General features: G+C 36.4%; 1 protein-coding gene across 1 annotated transcript in view; it reads left to right on the forward strand.

The window, feature by feature from the left end:
- The first annotated feature begins 1,326 nt into the window (after positions 1-1,326).
- Positions 1,327-18,955, forward strand: part of NGR-A5 (neuropeptide receptor A5) — a 126,996-nt gene continuing 109,367 nt past the window's right edge. Inside the window, exon 1 of the mRNA XM_073092037.1 lies at positions 1,327-1,444. The gene's annotated coding sequence lies outside the window, so the exon portion shown is untranslated. The remainder of the gene's footprint in view (positions 1,445-18,955) is intronic.

An 18,955-nucleotide genomic window follows, 5' to 3' on the forward strand; every position in this document is an offset into this window, starting at 1 on the left:
AAAATACCGTTTCGGAGGTATTAATAAAACCTCAGACCGCGGGCGAAGCCGCGGGCAAAAGCTTGTTGTAAATAAGACATACTTGTGAATCAACGTCTCCATAAAAAGTGTAGCTTATTTATTCACAAGCAAAAAGGAATGTGTATAACTTCTGTACTTTCTTGCAAACATTTTCGACTTGTATAGAAATTATCGCGGTACTAAATTTATACGGCTCTGTAAATATGTGAATACTAAGTAACTTATAATATGACAGTATCACACTAACCGTCAGTCTGATCACACGCCTCGCGCTATTAGTGTCAAAATGTCACGATAGAATAAAGATAAAATATTATTATACAGAATAAATATGAAAATGTCTTTGTAGAGGATGATTTGCAAAGTTTTTTATTAATGGCCATATTTCATAATTTTTTATCAAGTTGTTTCTATAAAGATTGTAGCTGTAAGTGGCGGCATTTTTATTTAACTCCCGCGCGTTTTATAAAAATATAAATATTGTAATAAATGATATACTTAAAGATCAGATTTTTAATAATACATAAATACTTCTAAAATAGAAGCCCTTATTATTTATTTTTATATCATATAAAGGTAGCAAATGCGTATGTAGTCCATGACTAGTGACCACTCTTACGATGTTTGGTCGACTCTAGAACAGATTGAAGTTCTACGAGAGGTAAGCTAAAGATGCTTTGCCCCTTCTAAGGAGTCAGTTGGAAAGCCTCATATTTCGTTTCCGTACCAAATCGTTAAAAATATGTTATGGCGGTAGTGCCACTAGAGTCAAACCAGGAATCTACCACTTTAAATTAAATATACAATTAAATATACTGTATGTAATTTTTTGCGAGCTGAAAAATTATTATCTGTGCCTCAACCCGTAAGCTCTGTTCTTATTTACTCTGTGTCACGAATTCTTGGCGCACCGGAGCGCGGGAAATCAGTCGTATGCCGCGTACCGCTCACACTGCATGAGCGGCGAGTTGGACCGGAACGACGCAAACAGTTGCGTTCCAAATTTAAAAGTCAAAAAAAAGATGCGATTACAATTACGTTCAGAAATAAATACATGAAGATTTTAAATATAAAAATTTTGTCGTTCAGAAATAAATAAAAATAAGTTTTGGATTTAAGATTGTATGCGAAAAATAAGTGTTTATTAATTCTATCGGTGTTTAGCACTTAAGTGTTAAGTTAAAAGTTAACAAAAAAAATTATAACTGTGCATTTATTACCTTTGTATAAATAAAATAAATCCTACATAGTTGTTGTGAAAAATAGTAATTAAGTTTTAAAGTATTTGAACGGTAGACTAAAAATATAATTTTGATCATAAGTACCTACTAAAAAAGTTTAGTGACTTCTTGGAAAAGTTTTGTGTAGTGTTCGATAGTGTGTCAGATTTTTGTGTGTGTTCGTGATGATAAAAAATAAATAAGTAAGTACTGAAATATTATAAACTAATATTTTTGACATTTTTTAAACATAAGTGTCTGTATAGTCCAGTATTCTACAAATTGACCCTTCACTTTGCAAAATGACAACTTTACAGGAGAGCGTTTCAAATATGCTAAAATGCGAATAAAATCTGCATTTCTTCAGGTATCTCTATGAAATTTGGTATATAAGTATATTTTATTTTATATGCTTTATAACGTTACTAATGTCGATAAAACCCATTAAAATAAGGCAATTTATGCAATAACAACGACAAGGTAGTTTTGTGGGTTACGATATTATACGTAGAAGAGGTGGAAATAACGCAGGGTTGAATCCTGGGCGCAATATTACAATATTCCAAAAAAAAATAAACTTAATTATCATTTGCTTTAACGGTAAGCATTGTGAAAAAAAACTGAGTACCTGAAGGGTCTAAGAAGTTCTCAACCACTTGACCACTGCGGTGGACTATGGCCAAACTCCTCTCATTATTGGAGAGTTCGACCCAGCAGTGGGACAATAATTCTAAACTAGCATAAAAAATGTAATACTTCTTTCATTCTTTCTTTTTTCTCTTTTTTTCTTTCTTTCTTTAAAAATATTGTTAAATAATGAAATAAAATGTGATTTATTAACCCATATTTTCGGTGACCACGAACAAAGGTCCATGTTTGCATCAAAAATATTTGTTTCAAAGTCAAATTTAATAAGGAATAAAAATATGGTTAAGAGTACTTGTATATACAGATAGGTAGTGATCATCATCATCATCAGCAACACATTAGTGTCCCACTGCTGGGCACGGGTTTCCTCTTAGAATGGGAAGGATGAGGCCATAGTCCACCGCGCTGGCCAAGTGCGTATTGGTAGACTTCACATACCTTTGAGATTTCTTTTTTTTTATAAGTCTCAGGTATGCAGGTTTTCTCGCGATGTTTTCCTTCACCGTTTAGCAAGTGATAATTAATTTCTAATACGCACGTAACTTTGAAAAATCAGAGGCGTGCCTGGGATTTGAATCTCGGACCCCCCCTCGATCGAGAGGCCGAGTTTCTTAACCACTAGGCTATCACTGCTCAGATAGGTAGTAGTTGTCCTGAAATTCTCAAATACGTGTGATTTCCTGCAACTGGTATTTACAAAACGAAGTTGACAACAGTTCAAAAATACTCTTTCCAATAAAAAAGAGACAAATGCAATCATTGGAATCAGTTCGGAAAAAAATCGAATTGTTCGGGACTATACGAACTTTTTATTTCCAGTTTTCCAGGAAAACGACTGCGAATTGTACCTTTTCAACAAAATGTATTCTCATCATTATTAACATTCTCTCAGCTATAGTAAAAAATCAAAATCAAAAATCAAAATCAAAGATATTAAATTTCGAGTGTATATTTATTGGGTGGAGATGGTAGAACCCTTTGAGGTTCGACTCCGGCAGCACCACCGCCACACCTATTTCTACCTAATAAAAGCAGTGTTAGGCGCTGCTGTGTTCCGGTTTGAAGGGTGTGGTAAGCGAGACAGACTTTTCCGAGGCATTCCAGCTTAGTCCTCAGGGGTAGCGGCGCATCTGTGGCCGACCTCAGGTAGGAATATCTAATCCTATTTGGGGTTGATTACAGATGTTCATGGGCGGCAGTAGCCACTTACCAACAGGTGGACTGCATGCTCGTCTGCTACTCCTATATTATATAAAAAATAGAGCTCTGTGATAGACGGACAGACAGCAGAGTCATAGTAGTAGGGATCCGTTTTTAACCTTTGGGTAAGGAACACTAAATAGAAAATCAATGGGAGCCGCCATAAAACTGTTATTTTGACAATATAAACAGTTACTTGAATTTTATTTACGTACTAGCCGACCCGTGCCCACTCCGTTGAGCGTTAATTATATTTTTGTGATGCAATTATGTTGTGAGAACTAATAGAGAGCAACATGTTCTGATAATAACTAATAGAGAACTAATAGAGTGAACATTATTTTCGTCTCTACCGATTCCGATATATATATATATATATATATATATATATATATATATAAGATAATGGTATATATATATATATATATATATATATATATATATATATATATATACCATTATCTTTCTCTGAACTTTTTGTTCAATCATAATAAAATATAGCCTATAGCACTCATGAATTATGTAGCTTTATGACTGTGAAAGAATTTTCACGATCAGCTCAGTATTTCCGAAGATTAGCTCGTACAAACAACGAAACAAACAAACAGTCAAAGTTACAAACTTTACCTCTTTATAATATTAGTTAAGATAATATGTTCCCTTGCAATTTTTACTTTATTTCCTAGTTTAAACCATACATCGTTCGTAAGTACACTAAGAATTTGCGGCATTCACCAACAAAGTTTATAACGCTGTGTGTAAGCAGCTGGTGATAAATTAAGGTGCGAATCTAAAAGGATTCCCGAAATTCTCTAAGTTTTGGAGATTAACGGTGGCATTCCTGGCTAGGTGTGTTATCAAGTGAGTGGTATATAGATTGCTAGTCCAAGTTTTAGGTAGAACGTTTCGTAGTCATACCAAAGGCATAATTACCACACCGATTCTTGCTTAGAAGTTTGAATAATATGACTTGAAAGTGGTAGTACCCTTTGTGGTTCGACTCCGTCGGCACCACCGACGCACCTATTTTGGTCTCAATAACAGCAGTGTTAAGCGCTACTGTGTTCTGCTTTAAAGGGTGTGGTAAGGGAGACACACATTTCCGAGGCGTTCCAGCTTAGTCCTCAGGGTTAGCGGCACATCTGTGGCCGATCTTAGGTAGTAATATCTAATCCTATCTGGGGTTGATTACCGATGTCCATGGTCGGCAGTAGCCACTTACCATCAGGCGGACTGCGTGCTCTTCTGCTACTCCTATATTATAAAAAATAGTTAAGTCCTCAGGGGTAGCAACTTATCTGTTGCCAACTTCAGAACGGAATCTTATCTGGGGTTATTACAGATGTCGATGACCATTTGACATGGCATGGACTGTATGCTCCTTTGATGTTACAATATAACTAGCTGACCCGGAAAACGTTGTGTTTCAATATAAATAAAAAAAATCTTAGGGGTGAACCTTGTTACTTAGGAGTATGAAAAATAGATAGTACCCGATTTTCAGGCCTACTGAATAAGCATATAAAATTTGGTGATCGGTAAAGCCGTTTCGGAGGAGTACGGTAACTAACACTGTGACACGAGAATTTTATATATAAGATAAAGTATTTACATTATAAAACATACGATTGTTAAAAAAAATTGTGCTATAATGACGCACATTTATTGCAATGAAAATGATTATACATAGTGATTAGTGCTAATACAAGCAAATTATACGCCTATTTAACATTATTTTCTGCTGATATGAAAAAGGTTATTTCATTACCGTAGGTCGTTTTAGTTATTGGTTTTTGTTTTCATAGTAGATAATACTCGTATTTTTTTTATAATATAAGAGTAGCAGACGGGCATGCAGTGCACCTGATGGTAAGTGGTTACTGCCGCCCATGGACATATGTAATCAACCCCAGATAGGACTAGATATTCCTACCCGAGGTCGGCCACAGACGCGCCGCTACCCCTGGGGACTAAGCTGGAACGCCTCGAAAAAGTATGTCTCCCTAACCACACCCTTCAAAATGGAACACAGCAGCGCTCAACACTGCTGTTATGAGGCAGAAATAGGTGTGGCGGTGTTGCTGCCGGAGTCGAACCGCAAAGGGTTCTACCACCTTCTTAATATCATATCATCAATCCATTAATGTCCCACTGCTGGGCAAGATTATCCTCTCGCCCCTGGGAGTGGGAGTGACTTAGGCCAGTCCACCACGCTGGCCAAATGCGAATAGTTGCTAGAATTCAAGCTCCCAGCTTAGACCTCAGGGGTAGCGGCGTATTTGTGAGGGACCTCAGGTAGGAATCTGATATTATCTGGGTTTGATTACAGATGTCCATGGGCGGCAGTAGCCGCTTACCATCAGGTGGACTGCATGCTCGTCTGCTACTCCCATATTATAAAAAAATACATATGTAATTACTAACTCTCGATAAACATTACCTTCCACAGTCGAGTAAGTAAAGAAGCAGGAATTCCCCTCCCAAGAGGAATCTCGTTTACATTTTAGAAGTTATTGGTAGAAGCAGTTACTCCTGTTCCCACGAGGCCCATCTATTTTCAGATCGAATTTTCCCTCTTCCGTTTTCCTCTAACGTCACATACATATATCTTAGCTGTAATTTGAATATAAATTAAATACAGAACATTAAAATTGAATGCATGAGCAATACTATTCTATAAAATCGTTTATAATGTACTTAAATCCTTAAAATATCTTCCGAATCGATAGTGTCTAAAGCGCTTTACCTACTTTCGAGTAGAAGCGAAATTCGTTCGTGGATTAATGTTATTGTCGTCGACAAACCATTACTATACCACTTCAGGGCACGGGACTCCTCTCAGAATAAGAAGGATAAGAGCATAGTCCACCGCGCTGGCCAAGTGCGTATTCGAGACCTGACATTTTTTAAAACTATTTTTTATGATCTTTTATTGTTTATTGTAATAGTTTATAGCGCTAAAAACTTCCAACTTCATTGCTCAAAGGTCCTATCGTTTTTGATACGGCTATTTCTGCCAAATAACAGCAGTGTTAAGCGCTACTGTATTCTCGCTCTTGGGAGACATACATCAACTAACGAGGCGTTCCAATTCAGTATTTAGACGTAGCATCTGTGACCGACCTTAGGTAGGAATCTAATCTTTTCTGAGCTTTATTACGATAGTCCTGAGGCGATAGTTCCCACTTACCACTTACTCAATAATACTTTGAACAAAAAAATCTGCAAAAAAATTTGCGTGCCTATGTTTTATACAACGACTATTTATTTTGCTTACACGACAAATACTTCCTGTCGCTTACATCACGTATGTAATGTATGGAGTGTCACGTACATAAGTACTGAGATTATGTTGTGTTGTACATAAAAGTAATGCTGTGCTTCTTTAAGATAGCATTACGAATTCGAGCCTTGTTGTATTATCTTAATTGCTTTTACACAACGGTAATCATCTTTTTTTAAAGAAATTGTACCCTTGCCATGAGTTTTTACGTTTCGAAAATAATGACTGTTTAGGTATTTGTTTACGTATTTGCCCATACAAATTCCAATCACCGCCCCTAGCGAATTGTATCAGAACTATAATGTCAGTAACGTAACATTAAATGTCTAAATTGACAAAATGGCGCTTTATGTTTTGTCTCTCTTTTTTGCGAACATGTGAGGCAGACAAAAAGACATGAGCACTTACTTATTGTTACGTTTACTCATTTTTTTTCTTACTACACATTTAAAACCATTTTCATAATAGTTAGAGTTTACATGTTGGTAAGGAACGCTAGCAGATATCTATAATTAATCCTAGATAAGATGAGAGTCGTACTTGGGGTCAGCCGGACATGCATTGCTTACCTTGAGAACTAATTTAGAAAGCCCAGGATAAGTATGTTTCCCTTAACATAACCTTAAAACCGGAACACAGCAGCGTAATATTTAATACGTTGCCCTGAATTGGCATTAACACATGTGGCGGTTGTGCCTTCGGAATAGAATCACCATGAGTTCTACCAAGTTCTACCTTCTTCAAGTGGACATTTTCAACTTCCTCAACTCTTCAATTTATTAATCTAAAAATGTTCAATTCCCTCAACTCTTTTATTAATCTAAAAAGATATTTATCCATTGTTAAGTTTTAAACTACGCAAATTTAGATACTAAAAACTAAAACCTAACTGCTGATACGAAATTAATGGCTACAGAGATTGGAAGTCGAGAAAAGACATCTGTCATGAGAAAAAGTAAAGATTTATTGCTCGTGAAAAGTTGTACAGTTGTACAGTGCATCTTAGAACAAAAAGATAAACAACATAGAACATTGTATATAACCGCAAGCTGTACTTGTGTGACTTATGGCCGAAATTAATAATCAATCTATCCAATGTTTTCTCGTACCTAACGATTTTTGGGCAGATAATATGAAATTTCGATTTCACTTAGGTAGGAAAATTGGAAAAAATAATTATAAAATAGCGAGCGTTAAAATGTCCTGTTAAATATCCTGAATGTGTCGAATTTAATTGTATGTATATAAAATCATATAGATGACGATGCTGTTTTAAATTTCCTTAATTTTAGTATCTTAATATTAATATCTTAATATTTAATATCCGAAACGTAAAATAACAATTCATGTCCAATTGTCAATATTTCGTATATAATGTTTGCATACATATAGTCATATAATTTCGTGTATCGCGGATTTTTTTATAATATAGGGGTAGCAGACGAACATGCAGACCACCCAATCGCAAGTGGTTACTGTCGCCGATGGACACTCGCAGTCAACCCCAGATAGGATTAGATATTCCTACCTAAGGCCGGCCACAGATGCGCCGCTACCCCTGAGGAATAAGCTGGAACGCCTCGGAAAAGTCTGTTTCCTTTACCACATCCTTCAAAACGGAACACAGCAGCGCCTAACACTGCTGTTATTAGGGAGAAATAGGTGTGGCGGTGGTGCCGTCGGAGTCAAACCACAAAGGGTTCTACCACCTTCAAATTTATTTATTTTTTAATATTTAATATCTTGCAACCGATTCATAAAATAACAATTCACGTCTAATTGTCAATATTTCGTATATAATGTGTACCTCATCACATAATCATATAATTTCCTGTATCGCGGGTGCCTAAACACATTCACACACACACACACACACACACACACACACACACACACACACACACACACACACACATACATACACACAAAAGCATAAATATGTGCAAACAAAAAACAAACAGACAAAGCATGATAGCAACAGCTTTGGTGCTATGGTCGGATACTCTTCTAATTTTTTTGTTCGATAAACTTGTTCTATTTTTTGGTCTGAAGCTGCAAACACTCGGAAGCTTTTCAAGAAGACTTTTCGAATTTCGTCCAACTTTACTGGGTCACCGCAGCTTGAAATAGAACAATGCGTAATGAAATGCTTTTGAAATTGTAATTTTGTATGACTTCAGCCCTTTTTATTTTTTTATCGACTGGTAGAAACATTTGTGGTTCGACCCTGTATGCCCTACCGCCAAACTAGACATAGGCTTTCATAAAGCTCTTTAAAATATATTTAGCTGGAATAGCTAGCTGCTACAATAGCTACTAGCTAGTAATTGTTACCCCACGATCGAGGGGTCTGGACTTCAAATCTCAGGCACCTCTGGTTTTTCAAAGTTATGTGCATATTGGAAATCACTTGTTTTTACAGTGAAAGAAAACATCGTAAGTAAACCTGCATACTAGCGTAAATAAAAAAAGAAAATCAAAGTGACCACCAATACGCACTTGGCCACTTGGCCGTGGTGCACTACGGCCTATCCCTTCTCATACTGAGTGAAGACTTATACCCAGCAGTGGGCAATATGTAACGGGTTATTGACGTATACAAAGAATACAAATTTACAAAAAAATATCATGTAAGTAAGTGCCAACCAAGATTCGAAGACCTTGCTACACCCAATTAATGTATAATAGAGGTCTCGTAATTGAGATTGCGGCGTCCGCCAGATGGCAGCACGTCTAGAAAGCTCTTTACAGTAATGGCACTAACAAAGTTTTCGTTCGGAAATAAACATTTTCCTTCGCAAAGATATCGTTAAAAATGTTTATACAGTTTTTACATTTCAGACAGCCATTCACGCCCACACAGGGCGTATAATTTTGTATGACTTCAGCCCTTTTTATTTTTTATCAACTGGTAGAACACTTTGTGGTTCGACCACAGACCTAAATACAGGTCTGTGGGTTCGATTCTGTATGCCCTAACGCCAAGACATGGGCTTTTTAGTCACAATATATTTAGCTGGAATAGCTAGCTGCTACAACAGGTACCCCTAATAGTAATTGTTACCCATCGATCGAGGGGTCAGGGGTTCAAATCCCAGACTCGTCTCGTTTTTCAAAGTTATGTGCATATTAGAAATCACTTGCTTTTACAGTGAAAGAAAACATCGTAAGTTAACCTGCATACTAGCGTAAATAAAAAAAAATCAAAGTGACCACCAATACGCACTTGGCCAGCGTGGTGCACTACGGCCTATCCCTTCTCATACTGAGTAGAGACTTATACCCAGCAGTGGGCAATATGTAATGGGTTATTGACGAATACAAAGAATACAAATTTACAAAAAAATATCATGTAAGTAAGTGCCAACCAAGATTCGAAGACCTTGCTACACCCAATTAATGTATAATAGAGGTCTCGTAATTGAGATTGCGGTGTCCGCCAGATGGCAGCACGTCTAGAAAGCTCTTTACAGTAATGGCACTAACAAAGTTTTCGTTCGGAAATAAACATTTTCCTTCGCAAAGATATCGTTAAAAATGTTTATACAGTTTTTACATTTCAGACAGCCATTCACGCCCACACAGGGCGTGAATGGCTGTCTGAAATAATAGGAAATAACAAAAATGATCAAAGATAAATCAGACTCGATTTAGATACAAACTAAAACTTAATTAGAGTTAAAAATATATTTCTCAGGAGAGATTAAACTACAATATAATCTTAAAAATAAACTAAACATACATACATACTCGTATTTGACTTACTTGAGAATAGATGCCAGTTTTAACCGCAAACTACTGTCTAATCAAATTTATATTAACACACTAACTGTGCCCCGCGGTTTCACTCGCAATTAAAAGAAACGGGGGCACAGCTAGTTCTAACATATAAATAGCCTAAGTTACTCCTTATTACATCAGCTACCCGCTAATCAAAGTTCCGTCAAAATCGCTCCAGCCATTTCAGAGATTAGCCAGAACAAACAGACAGACAAAAATTGTAAATAATGTTATTTTGGCGTGTGTACCGTATGTATATTCATAGATTATTTATATGTATAGGTAACCTCTTATCTTTTCCATCTCCGGTCATAAGGTCTCCAGAAATACCTAGCAACTGTTATCCATTGAATTGTTTCCGACTTACCGGACTGGACTCATCCGGACCATTATTGAAAGCACTATAAGCCATCGGCCTTCAGCAGATGTCTTCTTAGTCACTTATTCATTACTGAATGTCGTGTCTGCTGTGGTGGTCTACTGTGTCTACGGTCTATTGTGTGTAGGTGTGCTGCAAATTTTGTCAAAGTTCTCAGTCTTCTGCTTGTCTTAGGCAATATGTGATAGACATCTTGATTAAGCCTTAGTCAGACCATCTGGTTGACCAGACAATCTTCTCCAAGCAGTCGTCTTCCCGTCGTCCTATGTGGACAAAGTATAAAAGAATTCTTCAGCAGGTATATATAAGTCCAAATAGTTTTATGGACTTCTCGGACCGGCTAATGTACGCCCGTTATTAAAATCAAGTACACAATGTTTACCTACTAATGATAGAAATTCCACAATGTCTGCCTACTAGAAATTGTCAACTTTTTTTCTTTGTCATCATCTTTTTTTTCTTTTCTTAAATTAAATCTTATTTTATTAAAAAATATAAATTTTATACAAAATACGGAGCAAGACCAAGAAATAAGCCATTACAATCGTAACCTTAAGGCATTCTCTTCTGTCCGGAATTACCGGCCCGCGCCCGATGTTCCGGAAGTGTACACATTTACGGTACGTTACCCGTACTTACCTCTTATCTTTTCTTTTTCTTTTGTTATTTTAAAGATATCATATTTTTGACGAAGATTTTCCAGAAGAGAGATTTTCATTTCTCAAAATATTAGTTCGGGGTGTAAGTTTGAATTTGAAAGATTTTTTGAAATTGAAATAGATAATGAATATGCAGTCGACCTGATGGTAACACTTCTTCAGGTGGACATCTATAAAGTAAAATACATATACAAATACAACTTCTACTTCATCATCAACCCATTATTCTCCCACTGCCGGGCTAGGGTCTCCTCACAGAATGACAAGGATTCCACCACCATATTCCACCGCGCTGGCCAAGTGCGTATTGGTAGACTTCACATACCTTTGAGGCTTTTTCTTTTTATAAATCTCTCAGGTGTACAGGTTTCCTCGCGATGTTTTCCTTCACCATTCAAGCAAGTGATAATTTATTTCTAACACTTCTACTTAAAGTATGTCCAATACCCGATCTTTGAAGACTAAATTGTTATCTTCGTGTGCCTCGGATACCACTAAAACGGAATAGTCTACTGCAAATAGTACTAGTGGAAAATAACTTAGAAGGATTCTTCAGTATATTTTATAAGATTTTTCTATCCCACGTAAAGTCGGGTTGGTGTTAAATGATAAACATGAATACAACATTATGCAAGGCTCTACGAAGCACAACGGCTCTGTAGAGGCTTCATAGAATTAGCATAAACCAGAGGATTCCACTAGTCTTGCGCATAACTGCATAAGTTTATAGTAGTTAGTCAATATTTGAATAATAACGGTTCAACTTACCGATGTAATCTTGCATTTGAATTTTAAAAAAGTGTACCAAAAATAGGACCAACTTCAGTATCGATGCGAAGTAAAAAATAAATATAAATTATATTGCGCCGTATTTTTAATCCCAGCTGTCTTTGTCCGTCCGTTTGTCTTTCTCTCTGTTTGTTTGTTTCGGGTAATCTTCGAAACGACTGGAACAATTTTTCTTATTCTACACAAAAAACATGAATTCTCACAAGTATTTACACGACAAGCGCGAGTAAGAACGAGGGGCACAGCTCTTATTAAATATAACAATAGCCTGTCTTTGTCAAGTTCACGATATTTGTGAATGAGTGATGTTTTCAGATTTGAACTGATATACCATTATAATGCCACATTAGAATTTTGATACCATCTTTGTGCCCAAAATAAACACTTCTGACGTCAGAGAATTTGTATTATTTGTCATTTTTATTTTGGACAAAGCGAACTCCTATTTTTATCAACTTCTCACAAAAAGGGTATTATATTCGTTGGGTATGTATATTTTATTTTTGTATACTTTTTGGCGTTTTAGGTCAAAGAAGTCAGAGTGTAGTTTCACTAAGTTTTTTCAAATTATATACGTTGAAAATGAACATATAGTCTACTTGATGTTATATGACCACTGCTGCCCTTGATGGACATCTGTAATCAACCCCAGATAGGATAAGATATTCCTACCTGAGGTCGGCCACAGACGCGCCGCTATCCCTGAGGACTAAGCTGGAACGCCTCGGAAAAATCTGTCTCCCTTACCACACCCTCCAAAACGGAACACAGCAGCGTCTACCACTGCTGTTATAACGTAGTAATAAGTGTGGCGGTGGTGCCTCCGAAGTTAAATCACAAAGGGTCCTCCCCCCACCCCCCTTCCCCACCTTCTACTCTGAAAGCGCCAATAAATATAAAGTTGACTGTTGATTTTTAAAAACAGAACACAGCTTCATCTACCACTAATCTTACAAGGACATTCTGCTCCAAAAGCCATAGGGCTTTTGGTTCTAAATAGTTAGAACTAGTAGATCTTTAGTTTATAGTGACGTCATTAGCACCCTATTCAAGTTAGTGCGAAGCCATTAAAACCTAAAGATCTTAAACTTAACAGATGGACCCTTCAATTATCACAAGGGTTTGTGATGCCGCAAATTGCTCTTTAGCGGTGAACCTCCTAAGACCTTTATACCGTTTGTATATAAACATAGATTGAGTAGATCAATTAATTGTCACTTGCTTTTCTAGTGTATTGAAACATTATGAGGAAATTTTACGCCTGAATTTTCATTAAGTTTTATTTTTAGTATTTATTTATTATATCAGTCATAAAAGTAAAAATGCATTGTGAAAAACGCCGAAAAATAAGCGACTTCTTGAATGGCAACCCATATTTATTTTTAATTTTTTTTATTTATTCTTATAGCAGCCAGGTTAAGGTTATTAGGTAGAAATAGGTGTGGCGGTGGTGCCGCCGGAGTCGAACAACAAAGGGTTCTACCACCTTCAAACCTTCTTCTACAACCTTCACCTGTTTGTTTCTGGTAATTTCTGAAACGACTGGAAAGATTTTGACGGGACTTCCACTGGTTCATGCTCATGTTATATAGAGCAACTTACACTAATTTTATTTCAGAAAAAAAGAATTATAGTTCCGCACAAAAAATGATGAAACCTCCATATAAACACATTTTAACGCGAGTGAAACCACGCGGCACAGCTCTTAAATGTAATAATAGTCTGTGTTTGTCAAGTTCATAATATTTGTAAATGAGTGATGTTTTCAGATTTGAACTGATATAGCATTATAATGCCACATTAGCATTTTTGATACCATCTTTGTGCCCAAAATAAACACTTCTGACGTCAGAGAATTTGTATTATTTGTCATTTTTATTTTGGACAAAGCGAAGTCCTATTTTTATCAACTTCTCACAAAAAGGGTATTATATTCGTTGGGTATGTATATTTTATTTTTGTATACTTTTTGGCGTTTTAGGTCAAAGAAGTCAGAGTGTAGTTTCACTAAGTTTTTTCAAATTATATAAGTTGAAAATGAGCATATAGTCTACTTGATGTTATATGACCACTGCCTTTCAATTAAAAGATGTGTTTTTATAGTTGAGCCTAACAATAAAGCAGACATGCGACCTGATGGAAAGTAGTCAACTTCGCATATGGACATTTGTGACACCAGAGGCACAGTATAAGGATCTACATATTTGTACTGTGCCAGAGGGGTCGCCAATGCGTCGCTGTTTTCCGGCTGACTGATAAATGAGGTGGTCAACTTAGTCCTCTTAGCAATGCATTTGTGATCAGTTTCAAGTAGAGCCTGATGTATGGACTTGATCACAGATGCTCATGGGTGGCAGTAAAATTCTTACCATCAGATGGAACCAATCTTAAAAAATACTATATTTTTCTTATAACAACATTGATTTACTAAAATAATAATCAAAAATCAAAGCATAGATTGTAATAAGATAAAAAAGAAATAAAGGCTAAAGTAAACCCTTACATTGATCTTTCATAGAGCGTAGTCCTTTCCAAACAATATATTTCAGCCCTACTAGATGTTTGGGCTTATTTTTCGCTTCATTCTACATTCCAAGTCCTTATTGGACAGGAAGCCGACATGTTGAATAATATTACAGATATTGAAAAACACTCGGTATATTTAGGTTCGTAATTTCTAGAAATAATATACTTTAGGTTTGAAGGTGGCAGAACCCTCTGTGGATCGACTCCGGCGGCACCACCGCCACACCTATTTCTGCTTAATAACAACAGTGTTAAGCGCTGCTGTGTTCAGGGACAGGTGGACTGAATGCTCATCTGCTACTATTATGTTATAAAAAAAAGGTTAAAATTCTACAATTAGCACATAAATATGTATGTACTTGTATAGATTATGTGGCTCAACTATAAGAAGAGTTTGCCTTAAACTTACAAAGGATGGTTTTTGATTAAAAGGTTTTAAAACTTTATTAAAATTCAAGATAGCATTCGAAACAAATTGACTGAAAACGTTGGCTTTATTTGTCTAATTGACGACTCTAATGCTTTTTGTTCTGAAATTCGTTCACCCCTTTTCATTTCAACTCTATTGTCAAATTTTAAGGTACATTTTAGAGTTGGTGCTATTACGGGATCGCTTATTAGGTCTTAGTTGAAATTCAGCAATAAAGGTAAGAAATATTATGGGATTAAATTCGGCGCTTCATGTATTACCGAAAGTAATAGGCAATTTTTAACTTTCAACTATTAAGCCCTATTTGCGGTTAATGGCTGAGATTAATATTATGGTTAAAGTTAAATTAGTTATTGAGTTATCAACTCCATTACTGTCTCATTACTCACGAAGGGTTGTAGTTAGAATTCACTGTAATAACAGTAAGCAGTGATAGCCTAATGGTAAAGAAACTCGGTCTCTCGATCGAGGGGCCCGAGGTTCAAATCCCAGGCACGCACCTCTGACTGTTCTAAGTTATGTGCGTATTAGATTTTAATTATCACTTGCTAAAATAGTGATAATTAATTTCTAGAAATTAGTATATTAGTAGAAATTAGTATTAGAAACTAATTATCACTTGCTTAAACAGTGATCATTAATTTCTAATACTGCATACCTGAGAGATTTATAAAAAAAATTTTTAAAGGTATATGAAGTCTACCAATACGCACTTGGCCAGCGTGGTGGACTATGGCCTAATCCGTCTCATTCTGAGAGGAGACCCGTGCCCAGAAGTGGTACAGTAATGAATTGACGATGACGATGATACCCATTACAAATTAAAATACAATACAAGTATCGCGTCTGGTGAAACAAGTACTTAAAACTCAATATCAGTGCATGCACCCACGCTACTATATTCGAATGCTTCAATCTATATGAGTTGATAGTGATGTACCTGGTTGGTACTCACGAAAGCGATTTACCGTTTAACCGCGTATCGTGAGTACATACCCGTTTCAAATTAAAATACTCAGTACAAGCAGAGCGTCTGGTGAAACTGTGTAGTTACAACACAGGTACCGAAACGCCAATATAGGGATGGCGATATGAGGTCGATTAATCGAAGAATCGAACATTTGGGCCAAAAAATCGTTTATTTTAATATAATCTCCAGAAATGAATCGATCTTTCATCCTAGAAAATGGAAAGTCGTTGAATGTGTTATAGAGATTTCTTGCTGACGAATACGTATTTCAGTGCTTGTTTGGTCCTGATGACCTTTTTTTCGCTAACTCGCTCCTTTTAGCTGAAAATTTCGAAGATCAATTTTTGAAGCATCGATTCTTTGAATCTGGATTATTTGTGAATCGATTTATTACCCTTCGATTCGAATTGATTCAAAAATCGATATTTTTCTGAAAGATCCCCATCCCTATCTCCATATCAGTGCATGCACCCACGCTACTAGCCGCATGTTTCAATCTACTCGTATATGAGCTGATAATGCTATCGAGTAACCAAATTGAAGATAATTTCGAAAGCTTATAACTGGCTAATCTACCCAAATTGCTTTGGGATGGTGGAGTATTGATAAATTCGACCGGTCAACAGGAAATGGGTGCGTCAACTTCCTATCTATGTTTTTTTTTATAATATAGGAGTAGCAGACGAGCATGCATTCCACCTGATGCTAAGTGGCTATTGCCGCCCATAGACATCTATAATCAACCCTAGATAGGATTAGATATTCCTACCGGACGTCGGCCACAGATGCGCCGCTACCCCTGAGGACTAAGCTGGAAAGCCTCGGAAAAGTATGTCTCCCTAACCACACCCTTCAAAATGGAACACAGCAGCGCCTAACACTGCTGTTATTAGGCAGAAATAGGTGTGGGCGGTGTTGCCGCCGGAGTCGAACCCCAAAAGGTTCTACCACCATCAATTTACCATGTTACATTAAAAATAATGGTTTATTCATAAAGATATTGAAAAAGTATTTGAGAGCAATCACTTATATAAATTTAGAAAAAATGGTCTCAAAGGTGAGTAGTAAAGGTCTAAAGTAAAGTATACCAATTTGCGCTTGAGCAGTGGACTCTGGCCATAATCTCCTTCGCTTTGAGAGGAGGACCGTGCCCAGCTGTAGGACAGTCATTTGTTGACGATGACGTATACAGAGATCACACCGACTTGTTTTAGGTATTTTCTTTGAGCAAGGAATAAAATTTTAAAATAAACATACTTCAAGATTGATGATGATTCTTTTGGTGTCTTAAATATCTAGGAAAGTGCTTTCTTTGGATAGTAATAAATTACATACTGTCACGTAGTCCGTCTGATCTTCATGATGTTATCATTAATCCATTCTGGGATCAGCTGGATACTAGGTTTCCCTCGAAATAGAAAAGAATTTCTGGAGTCTAAGCCTTAAGTACCACCCGTAGACTTTCTATATTAAACAATTCCGCCACTGGAAACACAAACAGCCTGTTTCAATAAAATAATAAAATCTCATACATTTTGACCGCATACAAATATTTTATAAAAATAAATACACTTTTTCATTTTATTTGTCGTTACAAAAGTATTTTCTCGAACCATCCAAAAACCGTGCCATTCATATTTGCATGCAAACAGAACAAAAGACCGGCGAATGAACGAAAAATACAGAAGCATTATAAGTAGGCTATGAAAGACGCACAGAAATAATACCTTTGTTTTTGTTGTTGGGAACCATAAGGTAGGTTGAAGGTAGAACCCATTGTGGTTCGACTCCGACGGCACAACCGCCACACCTATTTCTGTCATAACAGCAGTGTTAAATGCTACTGTGTTCTGGTTTGTAGGGTGTGGTAACGGAGACATACTTTTCCGAGACGTTCCAGCTTAGTCCTCAGGGGAAGCAGCGCATCTGTGGCCGACCTTAGATAGGAATATCTAATCCTATCTGGGGTTGATTACAGATGTCCATGGGCGGCAATAGGCACTTACCATCAGGTGGACTGCATGCTCATCTGCTACTGCTATATTATACTACTGCTACATTTTATTATGTAACGGGTACTCAGGATATTTATTTATTTATTTATTTAAAATTTATTGCATCACCTCTAAAAAATGTGCAAAAGGGCAAACATAATGCCTGATGGCATTCTCTACCAGTCAACCCTGGGTGGATGTAGAGAATTTGCAGCAGGTGTTACAAAGCAAGAAAATAAAAAAAAAAAACGACAAACAATAGTGAAAACAGCAGATATGCGTTTTTTATTGCCGATATTTCGATCCAGTTGCATGGATCGTAGTCACGGCGAAACTGAGGGAAGAAACCGTTAACAAGAACTAGTGGTAGATTAATCTATCTACCGTACGTCTAGTTCGGTTTTGCTTTTCTGATCTAGAAATACATACCCGTTACATAATAAAATTTTCATTAAATACTTTCCAAGGTTTTAAAGCGCATACATACATAGTTCACGTGAGTTGTATATAAGCTAGGTTAATTACTGACCTCAACTTGAACAACTGGACGTGTTGCTAGGAGTTGGGTCTGTCGAGAGCGATCACAACTTTCATCAATGCTTGTGGAACTGGTGGAATTCGAATGAACTTTGTGTTCAAGCTGTTCTATTTCGCATTCCATTATATGAATTGTTATAAGGTAATTTAAGACCACAAATATAAGGTAACTCCGATTGTTTATTAACTGACTTTTTTAATATGCATTTATTGTACCACCTGAATCTTATCTACACTAATATTATAAAGAGGAAAACTTTGTTTGTTTGTTTGGTTGTAATTAATAGGCTCAAAAACTACTGGATTGATTTTAAAAATTCTTTCACCTTTCGAAAGCTACATTATCCACGAGTAACATAGGCTATATTTTATATGAAATATATTTGATAAATAGATTTTGTACAGGCGGTACAAAGTTTGCCGGGTCAGCTAGTACCTAATAATTATAAAACAAGCCACTGCTTAAAAATACAGCTTATGTAGTGACATATAAATGTCGTGGATTCGTGTAAATAGTGA

This window comes from Epargyreus clarus, unplaced genomic scaffold (assembly GCF_041222505.1).
Source record: "Epargyreus clarus isolate Ecla_fem2 unplaced genomic scaffold, WU_Ecla_fem_2.2 ptg000035l, whole genome shotgun sequence".
NCBI classification, from domain to species: domain Eukaryota; kingdom Metazoa; phylum Arthropoda; class Insecta; order Lepidoptera; family Hesperiidae; genus Epargyreus; species Epargyreus clarus.